This window comes from Mercurialis annua, linkage group LG6 (genome assembly GCF_937616625.2).
Source record: "Mercurialis annua linkage group LG6, ddMerAnnu1.2, whole genome shotgun sequence".
NCBI classification, from domain to species: domain Eukaryota; kingdom Viridiplantae; phylum Streptophyta; class Magnoliopsida; order Malpighiales; family Euphorbiaceae; genus Mercurialis; species Mercurialis annua.
Genome location: NC_065575.1, coordinates 45,307,505 through 45,323,262, shown reverse-complemented (window position 1 = coordinate 45,323,262; position 15,758 = coordinate 45,307,505). Strand labels below are relative to the sequence as shown.

General features: G+C 28.3%; 2 long non-coding RNA genes across 2 annotated transcripts; one reads left to right on the top strand and one right to left on the bottom strand.

Moving 5' to 3' along the window:
• The first annotated feature begins 3,640 nt into the window (after window positions 1-3,640).
• Window positions 3,641-5,877, top strand: LOC126686280 (uncharacterized). The gene is made up of 3 exons (XR_007643870.2): window positions 3,641-3,906; window positions 4,958-5,036; window positions 5,676-5,877. It is a non-coding gene; the product is annotated as an uncharacterized LOC126686280 (long non-coding RNA).
• Window positions 5,878-6,671: 794 nt separating this feature from the next.
• LOC126686281 (uncharacterized) lies at window positions 6,672-7,415 on the bottom strand. Its single transcript, XR_007643871.2, has 2 exons — window positions 6,963-7,415; window positions 6,672-6,874 (listed from the first exon to the last, which is right to left on the bottom strand). It is a non-coding gene; the product is annotated as an uncharacterized LOC126686281 (long non-coding RNA).
• Window positions 7,416-15,758: the final 8,343 nt, after the last annotated feature.

The window sequence follows — 15,758 nt, the reverse complement described above, 5'->3', positions numbered from 1 at the left end:
ATTTATTTTTTGTATAACTCATTACAGGATTGTATCCAAGCACAATTTCTAAGTTCCTTAATATTGTAAGGAAGTCTATTTGAATAATTCCCTGAAAAAGAATGGTACTTGTGAGTTGAGAGAGAGAAAAATACTGACTGATTTTGGTGACATTTGGGAAAATAAATTTTGTTATTCGTCCCACTAGCTGAACCTAGTTTAAGAAAAGATGTCCCATAACTTAAAAAAAGCATTTTCTGATCTAAATTATCTACGTTTCTCCATGACTTTGTCTTCTCCGAGAGATTCATCCTTTTGATATAAATATTATTTTGCTCCAGAGTTACCAGCACACAAAAAATTTCCTCATCGTGCTTTACCAGGTAAGTGCGATGAACATCCAGAAGAAAATCTCCATAGATTGGTTGATCAGACAATACACTGTTGTCAAACAAAAATTCGGAAAATGATTCCCCAGCGAAAGAGTTTTCCATCTTCTTAAAATCTATTAATATAAGCCGTCCACCCTTTGCCAAACAGTAACATGTCCCCTCATCGACAATTGGTTGACATCTTGAAAGCTCGAATCTGATGTCAAATGGAATGTCAAGGTTTAACCAATCCGTCCACCCAACTTTAAGGATATAGATTTTTGACAACCAAATTCCAGAAATTCCAGTAACATAGCATTCTTCAGAAGTCGGTGGGGCTGAAAAGGCCAAGCTTTTAAAATCTAAATAAAATTCTTCTTCTTCTTCTTCTTCTTCGTCTTCAAAGTCTTGTTCCTGGTCTTCGTCTTTGAATGAATAAGGCGGGAGATCTATCTTTTCTCTTGTGAATGGATTGAAGAAAAAAAGACTACAATTTTCTCTTGATAAAAGTAACCAATCAAATTTTGAGGAGAGAATAAATGCGCCTGCTAGTTCTGAAAATTGTTGTTGAAAAGAGTTTCCGTAAATAGGATGATAAAATATGCAAGTGTCATACTTCAACTCTACGAGGAGAGGATATTGTTGATCGGACATGGGAGGTGGTGAAAATCTAGAGACAGAATCGATCAAACTCCAAGTTTTCCAAGTTAATCGGATTACACCTACGGCACCAGCATCGATATCAAAGAGATGAGAAAATATTTTGGACTCAAGCTCCGGCGGAAGCTTAGACCATAACTCTCTTTCTTTTATATTATGTAATAATTTTCTTGCCGCATCCATTATATGACCGTTTCTACACAGAGAAAATTTAAAAAAAAAGCAAGCAAAAGATTATAGTTTTAGAGACAAATCAATCTACGAGACAATAGAACTGGTTATTGTTATTAATGTTAATTAGGAATAGGCCGGGAAACAACTGCTAATTAGGGTTATGTTTCTGTTGATAGAATGATTATTTAACAAATCAAACTAATACAACTTACTTGTTGTAGAGCAGGCGGCGGCGGCGGCGGTTCAGTGCAGAGGAGTGGTGGAGGAGACAAGCAGCAGTAAGCGGAAGGCGGCAGAGGCAAAAGCAGTGGTGGCAGGAATGGCTTCAAAAAGGAATTAGTATTTAGGTTTTATATAGTAGTTGTATGTGTCTTTAATCTTTATAGATTACGGATTGAATAGTAGGAGGAGGTTAATTCTTATGAGGATATTACAAGTTTAATTTCTATAAGGAGTGTAACAAATTTTCTCATTTATACATGAACTTATAACACGGATATGAGACAATGAATTAATCTGTGTTAAATGGACATTAAAGGATATGAGACAATGAATTATAATATAACTATCAAAAAGTTGCATTCTTTTATTTGGTCTACCATCTATATAAAAAAATTATGTATGCATAATTTACTAATCCTTTACTTCAAAACACATATATCTATATGTAATTGGTAATTTCGATTTTGAATCTTATAAATAATATCAATTAACTATTATTGCTTTGTCAAAAAAAAATTAACTATTATTGATAAGGCAATTTTTTATATACTAGTTTCGCATTACGTGCTATGCACGTGGCTCGTAACGTAACTCGTCAATGAACATATTAGTAAATTTATTATAATTATATCAATTTTTTATTTATAATTAATATTAAATTAATTAAGAATTTTTATAAAAGTAAATATAATATATTCGGTTATTAAATTTTTTTCCATACTGAATTTATTCTTCTTTTGGTTTTATAATAACCATAATTAAATAATTAACTTAATTTTATTAATAATATCTGTTAAAATAATAAGATAGAAATTTAAATAATGTTATATTGACCAAATACAGTATTTTAATTTTGTAGTTCAATTAAACTAAAAGATAGGTATTCCTACTAATTTGGAGATAATTTAGTTATTTTTTACATACTAAAAACTAAATTGGAGATAATTTAGCTACCTATTCTAATTAGGACTTCAATTAGAATAATGATTAATTAAATAACTAATTAGTTAATGACTATAAAACCTTTATTTAGTAGTAAACTGAAAAGGATTATTCAGTAAATTTGCCTGTCCCCCCCCCCCATCCGTGCTTTTATATATAGTATAGATATAGATCTATTTAATTAAAATTTAATATTTATTTATAATAGACATCATCATCTTTTATTCGAGCGGTGGAGCACCATGATTCTTATTTCATCTTCGTATTCAACATTGTAAATTTTATATTTACTAGTAACGCTTTACGTGTTTTACATGTGGCTGGTAGTGTGATTCGTCAAATAATTATAATGATATTTATTAAAAATAGTTTATCTCATTTATGAAGAATATAAATAAAAAATATTAAATAATAATCTATTATGAGTATTTATCTTAATTAGAATCCTAGATGTCTTAAAATAGTACTCTAACTATAATCATTAAATTAATTTATTAAAAGTGGTTAATCTTAATTAGAATTTTAGAAGATTAAATAATAATTGTCAAATTATTTGGTTTCAATTATGGCCAACTCTCAATTTGATTTCAATTTGCCTATGTGGCGCCTATGTGGCATGCCAAATATTAAAAAGTCAGGACTTTTGTGAAACCAAATAATCCATTTTTGGCCAAAATCGACAAAATTAAAAGGTCATGACTTTTGTGAAACTAAATAATCAGTTTTTTGCCAAAATCGACAAAATTGAAAAGTCAGAAATTTTGTGAAACTTTTGTAAAAAGTTTGACATTTTTACAACATCTGGCCTAACATAAATGAATGAACTTCAATGATGAATGAGTGGGTTTAGTGATGAGGGGATTAAATGTGAAAAGAAATGATGTGGTGTTGATCCTTTATTGTACGTGCTCATTAGTGTTAGGAGAATAAGAGGCACAACTAGGCTTAGTTAGACCTAAACTGCTAAACATAAATAAAAAATGATTATATAGAAAGCTTACAGACTAAGAATTAGAGAGAGATTTTGAGAAGATTATTCCATATGGAAGCAGCTTCCTCAGAAGTAAAAGGGTAAGAAAAGAATATTAGAATAATCTAACTTTTTTGACCCTCACAATCTATTACATTACATTAAAGTTGGACCAAAAACACTGTAGCAGGAACAGTGTTTTGGCAACTTTACCCTTTAAAAATCTGAGTATACCGTTTGTGTCTTATCTCAGTTCCTTTTTTAACCCGTTCTTTTTTGCTAATTACTCTTTCAATCCCCCTTTTCTTTTCAATCGTATCTTTCTATTGCTCCTGTCGTTATCCATCTTCCTCTCTATCGTTCTTCAAAAAAGAATTTACTCTAAATTTTGTTCCAAATTTTATAAGATCATTTAGTTTCGTATTTTTCTCTTTCATCACCCACCGCCGCCCGCCGTCCATCACGATTAACGTCCACCACGACATCGTTTGAGTCCCACAAAACCAGTCTAAGAGAGTTATGGAGTTTTTTTGATAGTGTTTAGAGCTGTGGAGGCTGCACAAATAATGCTGAATGGTCGGCTAGGAGGTTGTGCTTTATCCATGGAGTTTTGCTACTATTAATCATCGTGCATTATACTTTTTTTGCTCTCTCTAAATCTCTGGCTTACGAGCTTTTTTCAAGTGTGTACAACAATAACTGTTTATTTGATGATAATTGCTATTGTTATTTTTAATTCATCTTGAATTTAGAGATAAGTATATTGCATTTTTAATCTCACATCTTCTAATATCAAAACCTATTTTCAAGTTTATAATCAAATTATTTATGGATTTATTATCAACAAATTGCATGATGATTAAACTTAATTGGGGACAATTTTTTTTATGAAGGTTACTCATAGATGTCCATCAAGATAATTGGAATCCATAGGCATAAGTTTATTGTGAGTGAATGTTTTTCTGAATTGAAAATATTGATAATAAGTATACCCTCTGTTAGTGTTTGATTTTTTATGTTAGATTTTTATTTTAATATTTGATCTTTTATGTTAGATTTCTATTTTAGTGTTTGTTTTTGTTCATTTCTTCGCTGTGCTTTTGGTTTATTTTGTTCTATGTTATTTAAATTGATAATTAGTACGGAGTTCTGAAAAGGCAAAGTGAAAAGAGGTATCTTGAGTAAATGTCCAATTTGATTCTTCATTATATAAGGCTTATTTAGATCATGGAATGATAGAATTGCAGATCTTTTCGTAAAATTATCAATGTTACTAAGCTGATTCCTAGAGTTTTACTAATTTTTGATGTTTTGAGATTGAATTTGAGATAATGATATTTTTTGAAGTAGGGTTGTTAATGTATTGATAGATGTTTGGATTTCAATTGGTAGTTTAAGGTTTTGAATTTGCTCCTACTTTTGATTTTAATTTGTGTTCTTATTTTAGTTTTTAGTTTAGTGTTTACAGTTGCTAAATTTTCATGTCCACTTTACATTTTACTATTTTATTGGCAGTTTCACCTTGCAATTTGAAATTTAATGTGTAATTTTTCAAATTATTGTATTTAATTAAATTCTACACTATCGTGAAGTTTATGTTTTAGAATTTTAACTGCGATTCTATTTGTGGTAATTGAAGGTCATCGAGTTTGACGATGCATTACGGAGAGCAAATCTAAGGTGAATAGGCGAACGGGGTGTATTCAAGCCAAATTTTGGTAAGAATGCAAAGATTAATGCTTTAGAAAGCTATTAAAGCCTATAAATTAAACGCTACATTAATCTGAATCTGATGTTTGTTGTCATTTATCAATTAGGGTGTGCAGCAAAACCTCATCTCTATAGTATGATTGTTATCAGAGTTGAGTAAGGTTTGGTACATGGTACAATGATTTATGCCATCTGTACCATTTTATTTGACATAAGCTTAATAATGGTACTTTTATTTTGTCAAACGTCATAAATTCATAATTTTTATTTTTATTTGCATTGTATTAAATTCTTCGATAATAAGGTCAAATAATTAGAATTTGTATCATTTCATAATTGGAGATCATGCTAGCAAAATATAGGAACGTCTATTATAACCAAGCTGTATTTCATCTTTATGATAGTTTTGAACATCATGTGCATAATAAAGCTTCAGTTTGCATGTATATTCATTTGTTATGACACTGCTGCCTCATCTTTTTCTAATATACGGAGATTATCATTACGAGTTATATTTGTAGTTTTCCATGGATATATTATGATTTTAAATCTTATGTAGTTTCAGTTTCTATAAAAAAATTGAAATAACTCTCCATTTGAGATAAATATGTGGCTTCAGCTGACATATAATTTGATTTCACTTGCAGGCTTGGCAGAAACATGAGGAAATAAAAGCTATTGAGAAAAGTTTGAATGAGTACATGTATCAAAATTATGGCCCGAAGCATCGCGAGGGCTTCGTTCTAGTTTATACAATAATGAAGCTTCAACTTCAAGGAGGTTTTTTCTTTCTTTGGAGTAATGAATGAACACAAGCAAACGGGTATATAATTTTGGATAGTCCACGCACCCCCGAAACTTTTTGATAGTCCACGCACCCCCCAAAACTTATAACACGGATCACCGACATCCATCCATCACCGGCAAATAATCTGTTTAAAAGTTAAATAAATGTTTAACATATTTTTTTACATATTAAATAATTAAATATTTTTTTTCAAAAATCAATATTTTTATTTTTTTTAACCGGAGAAACAGTTGTTCGGTCGTCTTCTCCGACGGACAGACCCACTCATAAACTGAACACATGCATAATCTAATCCAAAACAAACAAAATTAAAAGAATTATCAAAATATAAATAACATAAATCAATGAACACGAACAAATTTGCAATTCATTTAATTTATCATGATACGGGCTTACTTTGAAGGGATATTGTTCTTTCTTATTTTTTACTGTAGTTGGGAGTGATGTAACCTTTTCTTTCAAAGCTAAAAACTTACTAAGACCTCATGAACATGCAAACTGAACTTTAAAGACAATTAACGGCCAACTGTCATTTGAATAAAGCATGATTCATCGTCAGCTCCGCCGTAACTCTTGAACATCCACCGTCAGCTCGACCTTAACTCAGGTGCCTTTGTTGTCTGGGCTTTGTGGGAATGTCAGTCCGGTGACCTGGTTCCGAAACCAAGTTTATTGAAGATGTTCATCGGAGGAGGACAATAATAAGAGATAGGTTTTAAATTATAAAGAGAAGTGAAAGGTTTAGAAAGAGAGATATTTTAAAGTGAAGGGTTTTAAATTAGAGTTTTTTTAGACAAATACACTGAAATTGGCTAAATAATATCAAGCCTACCTGTTGACTAAATTTAGTTAAAATATACGATTTGACTAAAGTTTATTGCAAAAATACTTTTCTTTTTAAAGATTAACAAAACAACAATGACGGTTAATACAATTCACCGGACCACCACAACCGGCACCATTTTTGTTGTCGGTGACAGTCCTCCACAGCCATGGCTTTGTGCAATTCAACGCGAGGGCAGACCGATCTACAAAACCCTAAAATTCATGTGTCCAAACTGAATTAAGTTTGTTCGGTTTAATCAAACTGAGACAAAATCTATGAAAGCTAGAGAAGAGGACATACCTGTCGACAGCGGCGGCAGAGGCGGCGAGAGGAGAGGAAATTCTATTTTGCGGAAATGAAATGCGAAGAGAGGAGTTTCAATGTAAAATGATTGAAATTGATAGGTTAAAAAATTGACGAAGGATTAGCGAGATGCAAGAAGAGCGATATCCATTACTGCAATCTCTGCAATTGGAACGCCAAAAATGTTTAAGCCTCTGTTGACACCGTCTTTATAGCAGTATATTTCTAGTGGTAATTTTCCATTGTTAGCAAATTCTTGGACATACTTCACTGCAAATTATGTCTTTTAGGAAGGAGATGGAGCAGCCATTCTTTCACCAGAAGCTGATCGGCTATGCTCCAAGTGGATGTTATTTTATGTGATGCAGCTGGACAAGAGGATAACTTTCTGGTATTCTATCTATGTCAAAGTATAATAATTATTAATTGTGGGGTTTACATATTTTAGTAAATAACACTACATTCTTGTCTTATCTGCAATTTCCCTACAAGCTGGAATAATTCCAATTCTTTAGTAAAATTCCTTACTTTTAAACATTGACTAAGCTTCAATTTCCCATCTTCCTTCACTAAATTTCACCCATACAATTGTTTTATTTTCGATGAATGTTAAAAAATCTATTAGTAAATTTTTTTAAAACCCTTAGATATTTTAATGGTACACATATTTTTATATTATATTGAAACCTATTTACTATTGTTTATTTTTAAAAATTATAAAATATCAAACTTATGGTTTTATCGGTTTACTAAATATAAGTTTAACAACGGTTAACTATCAGTTTACTTAAAAACAATTTACTATTGTTTATTTTTTAAAAAGTTATAAAATACTAAACTTATGATTTATATCGATTTACTAAATATAAGTTTACCAATAGTTGACTATCAGCTTACTTAAAAAGAAATTTACTATTGTTTATTTTTAAAAATTATAAAATATTAAATTTATGGTTTATATCGGTTTACTAAATATAAGTTTACCAACGGTTGACTATAAGTTTACTTAAAAACAATTTACTACTGTTTATTTTTTTAAAAATTTATAAAATATTAAACTTATGGTTTATATCGGTTTACTAAATATAAAATTACCAACGGTTGACTATCAGTTTACTTAAAAAGCAATTTACTATTATTTATTTTTAAAAATTATAAAATATTAAACTTATGATTTATATCGGTTTACTAAATATAAGTTTACCAACGGTTGACTATCGGTTTACTTAAAACAATTTACTAGTATTGTTTATTTTTTAAAAATTATAAAATATTAAGCTGACGGTTTATATCGGTTTACTAAATATAAATTTACCGACGGTTGACTATAAGTTTACTAAAAAAGCAATCTACTATTGTTTATTTTAAAAATTATAAAATATTAAACTTATGGTTTATATCGGTTCCCTAAATATAAATTTATCAAAGGTTGACTATCAGTTTACTTAAAAAGCAATTTACTACTGTTTGTTTTTAAAAATTATAAAATATTAAACTTATGGTTTATATCGGTTTACTAAATATAAATTTACCAACGGTTGACTATCAGTTTACTTAAAAAGCAATTTACTATTGTTTATTTTTTAAAAATTATAAAATATTAAACTTATGGTTTATGTCGGTTTATTAAATATAAGTTTACCAACAGTTGACTATCAGTTTACTTAAAAACAATTTACTAGTGTTTATTTTTTTAAAAAAATTAAATATTAAATTTATAGTTTATATCGGTTTACTAAATATAAGTTCACCAACAGTTGACTATCTGTTCAGTAAGTGTAAATTTTAGCATCCACCTACATCAAAAATAATATATAAATAATTCAATATATTTTTTGATTTGCCATAACTAAGAGTTGATTTTCAGATTATTAATACTAAAAATCAATATTACAATCGAAAAGTACGCTAAAATTTATAATCTTATTGCAATTAAGTCTTCTTTTTTAATGGATAGGTGGGACGTATTCTTACCATTTTAATGAAATAAAAAAATCAAATAATCGCCACTTTAAAATTCTCAAAGAACATATCATAATTCATTGTGTACCAATTGCATTTAATTTACTTTTTGTTCTTCTCAAAAAAAAAATTTACTTTTTGTTTTTCAAGGCAAGACCAATAAATATAATTTATAATGACCTAATCAATAAAATAAACATAATGACTTCCTCGTTAAGAATCAATCATAGTGCCTATAAAGAAGAACAAAATAAAAGATTGTAATGGATTGACTATGAATGCAATAGATCGTGTGTGTTTCTAGACTCCCCACACTCAAAACTAATCTTTTCCAAAAAAGTTTATCTAAACATGATCATAAAATAGAAGAGAAGTTATTGCTTTCTTTATACACTTAAAATCTTTATTTCTCTAAAAACAAAAACAGAATTATTTCTAAATTTACCCTAAAATAAATTTAAAGTTCAACCAAATATTTATTTTATAACACCAACCAGCAAGCCAAATGAGTTAACCCTAAAATCAAAGATTCAAATGTTGATAAAAAAACAAACCTTATTGAAAAAAAAAACCTAAAAATCAAATGAAACTAACAAATTTAATCAACCCATTGTCAAAAACAATCTGTTTTCTAACATTTTACTAATCGTCAACTATAGGTTTACTATCGACATACAAAAAAAGTTTATTATTATTTTACAATTCATTTACTAATAGTTAACTAAGGTGTACTAATAGTATACTAATAGTCAACTATCGATTTACAAAAAAAAAAGAGTTCATCATTGGTTTCAATCGGGAAACTAATAGTCAACTATCTGTTTTCTAACAGTTTACTAATAGTCAACTATCGGTTTTCTAACAGTTTACTAATAGTCAACTATCGGTTTACTATCGATATAAAAAAAGTTCATTATTATTTCACAATTGGTTTATTAATAGTTAACTATCAGTGTATTATCAAAAATTAAAATTCAATAATCCCCCCATCAAATATAAAATTCTTTTATATTGAACCATTTCATTTGAATTGAAAACTAATTATTATTAATAATTAACTATCGGTTTACTAATAATTTACTAATAGTCAACTACCGGTAATACTATCGACATACAAAAAAAAGTTCATTATTAGTTTATTAATAGTTTATTATTAGTTTGCTAAAAAAACAAGTTCAATAATATAAACATGTACAAACAAGTTCTGTTTATTACATAATAAAAAAGTTATAAATCATTAATTTAATTTAATAAAAAAAGTAAAACATAAAATTTAATTTCTTCAATATACTTAGATCTCAATCTTGATTATTTTACAATATGGTAATACTAATCAAACCATTTAATTATTGGGTACATGAGTAATATTTAATCATCAATAGTCTCTGATGCTATATTTATGGTCACTATAGAACTTCTAACAACATATTTACCACCATCATGCACCCATCTCAATGAACCATGGACCACATCATCTTCCATTTCTTTTGGACCCTCCAAAGTGACTTTCTAGCTCAACTTTTCGTTCTTCTTTTTGTACTTCAAACTCATTGGCTCCACTTCCATCTTTATACCATTTGATGGCATGATCACCTTTGCACTGTAACCGGACATCGCCTCTCCAACATTCGTTACAGTCCTATGAAATTCGGAGCAAATTGATACTAATTTAAAGTCAATTTCAGATATAAAAGTAGAAAGACAATTAAAAAAAATATATGGACCAAGCTTTTGCTTCCTCAAAATCTGCCACGAAAATGGAGTAATAAGCAATATCAAACTATACAACATTTTCATGCATCGTTCTGAGTAGGGTTTTCAATGATTAAACCTTCATACATATATAGATTTTATCATTTTGATGATAAAAATGAACTGTGACAACTCAAAAGCATAATACTATGCAAAACCCCATATAAACTTATTCAAGTAAAATGTTGCTCCCAATGAACATACTTGATCATAGTGTATGGATAATATTTTCACACTTAACATATATATTCACCAACATTAGCAAACCCACCAATTACTTCCCTCTAAGAACAAAAGTCTCTTTGTGGCATTTTATCAAACAATTGATATGCATAAGCTAAATAATCCTACAGAAAAAAACCTGCTACTTACAACTTTTAACAAAAATAATCCATTAACTAAAAGAAATAAGATTAAGAAGTACCAAAAAGATTTAAAATTGTTTATGGCCATGAAAAAAGTAATCTAATGTAAACCAACAATCTAATATAAATTTAAAAGACTAAAAGAAGTACTGTTGAAATCCTACATACCAAATCTGATGTTACTACTTAATCCAAAGACATAAAAATGACTCCATAATATCTAATTTAAACAGAACAAGGAAAAAAAAAGGGTATACATGCTTATTATAGTCGACAAAAATAGGTATACTTTTGACACCATGAGGATCGAGGACTGACGGAGCTGGAAGTTCCTGAGTGTGAGCGTGGTGGTCGTAGAATCCTCAAGATCATGATTTCCATTACCATCACGGTTTCAGTATTGAAAACCACCTCTTTCCAATCAACGGCAGCCGCATTTGATAGCAGAAATGGCTGCTACGGCACAGGGAAGGCGGAGGCAGAGGAATTTAGAAGAAACTTTTCAAAATTCTTAAATGCGAGTGAAATTGGAATCATTAAAGCAAGAAGAAGGAAACCCATGATGAATCGGGAAATCAAAATGAGATTCAAATATTTGCCGAATTATTGGAAAAAGCTAACAGTAAAAAAGAAAGAAAAAAGATGGAATAAAGTAAAATTTAAAGAGTTAGTAGCGCGTCGTATGAGTGAGAATATTTAGCACTTATTCGGTGTTGGGCCTAATTTCCTCTTTAAATTAAACCTTGGATTAATTAGACAAAACACGGGATTTAGCCAAATTATTTAGACAAATACGGGTGTAACTTTCAGTTTAGAGATTTAGCTTTTCTCTTCTTCTTTTTTGATTCTTATGCTTTCTAAACTTGAAAAATACGATCTTAGGATTTTCTCTCCATCTCCCTTTTTTCTTTCTCAATTCCAACTCCAATTCAAAACCCATATCATCGTTACTTGCCGCCACCGTTCGAGAAGAGATGACCGCCGTTTACAGAAAATTCCAAGCCTACCGCTGCCGCCGTTGTACGTGATTGTTGCGAGAATCTCGTCTTCATTTTCTCCATTCAATCTCGCCGTTCTTCATATCTCAATGTCGCCGCCATTCATCAAATTTCACTGCCGCCGTTCGTCAAATCTCACTGCTGTCGATGCCATTTACGCTAGATGTCGTAGTCCTAAGCCCGCTGCCGTCGTGCACAAGCCCTCGCACACCATCGTTTCAATCAAGTCTTTTTCAGATCTAAAATTGAATCAATGTTTTGTGTGTTATTTAATCCATTTATTGTTTTTTTTTGTGAAAGATGGTGTTGATGTAATGGTGATTCGATTTTTTTGTATTGCACAGCATGTTGCACTCTAGGTGTTTGAACAAATGCTTGTGAGAATTTGTAATATTTTTTGGGTGTTGGGTAACCAATGGTTAACATTGGGTAAACTGTTAGATAACCTGTAATTTTTAGTTTTGATATATCATTAATGAAATCATTAGTAAACACTGTTGCTGAATTTTATGTTCTGGTTCGATTTTTTTTTTTTGTGTTAGACAGCATGTTGCACTCTAAGTGTTTGAAGAAATGCTTATGAGAATTAAGTGATATATTTGGGTGTTGGGTAATCAATGGTTAATATTAGGTAAACCGTTGGGTAATTTATATTAAATGTTATTTTGAATATATTATTAATAAAATCGTTAGTTAACTGTTGTTGATTTTTATTTTTGTTGCTATTTAACCAATGGTGTACTAAAGGTACACCAGTGACCTTTGTTTTAAATATATTGTTGGTTAACAAATGATTAACTAATGGTTAATCAACAATTTTAAATTTAAAAAAAGACGATTTAGGTTTTATTGTTGATTGCTCTTGTGGTGATGAAGGCGGATGGGTTTATAATAAAATTTTCAACTAGTTTTATAAAAATTGAAGTTTGAATTTGTAATAGTTTTGTTTGTTGGTTAACCAACAGTGTTAGTATACCGCTGGGTAACCAAAATCGTATTCCTAAGATTAAAAAAAATATTTTTGAGAATAACAAAAGTTATTTTTGCAAAAAAAAAGTACAGATTGTATATCTCAAAAAAAAACTTTGAGGTAGTATTCTTGAGAATATTTTATCTTTTTTTGGTATTTATCTAAAAAGCCCTTAAACCTTTTCACAAAAGAACAGGCCCACCACGGTGGGACTATCCGCAGGAGAAGACGGTTGTCTTTTCCGGATAAAAAAATATTTTTTTTAAAAAGGGATAATTATTTTTAATTATTTAAGATTTAAAAAAAGTATTTTTAATATATATTTATTTTTGAAATTTTTTTGGGGAAAATGATTTTTTTGATTAAATTTAATATTAAAAACTATTTAGAATATAGATTGAAATATAAAGTATTAATATAAAGTTTTTGCCAATAAAAAAAACTCATTTAATACTTTGAAGGGATATGGTAATTGGATAAAATTAGCGATTTTAAAAGATAAAGGTGCACAGTTTCTGTTTTTTTTTTTTTATGAATTTCTATTTTCTAAAATTTTGGGTCGTTTCAATCCAATCGGTCCTTCATATCTTGATTTCATCTTCGCATGGAGCAAAATTAAGCATGTCTTGCAGTTTGGAGCAGTGGCGGACGCAATGATTATAGTGTGGGTTTATTTGAGGAAAATATAAATTATACATATGCATATAAATGAAAAATAAATAAAAACATCCATCGGTTTATGTGTGTTTCAAATTAACTAAAGTTGCAGCAACCATGAGATGAAAAATAGAAAAAGTACATATTTGGTGCTTCTATTTCCTATTTTAGAAATAGACAACACTGGTGTGAAATTATTACCATTCTTACACTTTAAATTGGAAACTTACAAATCAAAATTCTAAGCAAAAAAATTGAAACACTTAAAAAGTTAGATGTATTTTTTTCTTTTTTTTTATGTTTATTAAAATTTAAAATTGCACTACTCTATTATTTATCTAAATTTTATTTAATAGTTTTATTTGATTTATATATTTCTTTTATTCGGTAATCATATTGAGATATTAAAAAATAAAATCCATCAGTTATTAAAATTAATAATTTATTTAATTTGACACATGCTAATTATATTTTTCTGTTTTAATATTGTTTATCTAAAATTTATATATTTTTAATTTATATATTTATTATATATGGACTCCACCATACAAAAATCCTAGATTTGCCCTTGGTTTGGAGGTTTTTTTTATATGTTTAAGCCTTTTATGTGGTTCTAAGGGCATTGTACATTGCATTGTAATTCAAGTACACGGATATTTTTTATTTTCTTTTTAAAATTTTGGTACTAGAAAATTCAAAAAAAAATTATTTGTCCTAGGATGAATTTATGAAAAGTTACAGTTTACATGAAAGTAATTCGTTACAAACTATTAGTTTCGAGAAATGTAATTTTATTTGCTTATAATATTATAATTAGTTTCATTTTAATTTAAATACTCATATACATCTTTTTTATAAAATCAAATTACTTTGTTCCTTTTACAACAATAACAAATTTTAACAATAATTATTAATAGTCAATAATTAACATCAAAACAATAATTTAATTACAATAATGATTGAAAAAATAACAATTATAAGGATTCAAAGACTTTAACTACTATAAAGAGATTAAGGATGTAATTATTAAAGAAATAATTGAATTAATAGTAATTAAATTCAAGCTTATTAATTAATTTAATTCCGATAAAAAAAACAAAAGTATAATACTAATTGTGATGGAATTGTTAGTTAAATTCTTATTATTTTGCTAAAACAATATCTATGTACACTGGGTGGAGATGAAGGAAAAGCCATAAATGTTAAAAGTATATATTATTTTCTAATCTTTGGTGTAAAAAGAACTGGTATCACTCATTCAATGGATTAGTATAATTTAAAAACTCATGAGTTCAATTTCAAATTAAATTCTTGACTAATTTATACATAATAACATACACAACTATAATAATAACTTATAGAATAAACATCAATAACAGGTCAGATAAAAGATAACAATATGCATAAAATATGCTTAAGATATCAACTTTCCTTTAAAATAATTATTTAGATTATTTAAAAAAATGATTAATTTTTGTAAATAAATAAAAATTATTTTCTAAATTTAACCTTAATAAAAAAAACTACTACTACTAAATAATGAGAAAATAAAAATAAGACAATATTTTAATAAGTAAATATAAAAGTAAATAAGGATAATCTAGATCATAAGTTTGAGAAAAGTACCATTATGAAACAATTGTTGTATACAAGTCAAATTTTATTAAGTTTGATGATTATTACAATTTATGTTATTATTACAATTGCATGAAATAAATAATTAGTAATTCCTAATCAAACAATAATAACTCATAGTATAGATAAATATGATATAATGGATTTAGTAAAATCTCTAATCAAACACCATTAATTCATAGTAAATACATGTACACTTCCTAATAGAATACCACTATTTTATTAAACGTAAATAGCTTAAAGAATGTGTTAGTGTTAGAAATTAATATTTAAACAGAAAACTATTTCAAAAGATACACGCAAATATTATTTCAGTAAAGGTAAAATACACAAACAAAACAAAATTCAATACTCAATATAACAAACACTGTTATTCAAAACTATCAAAATCTGTCAAACAAAAAAATCAAAATATTATACATACCTGCAGACATACATAATTCAACACACACAA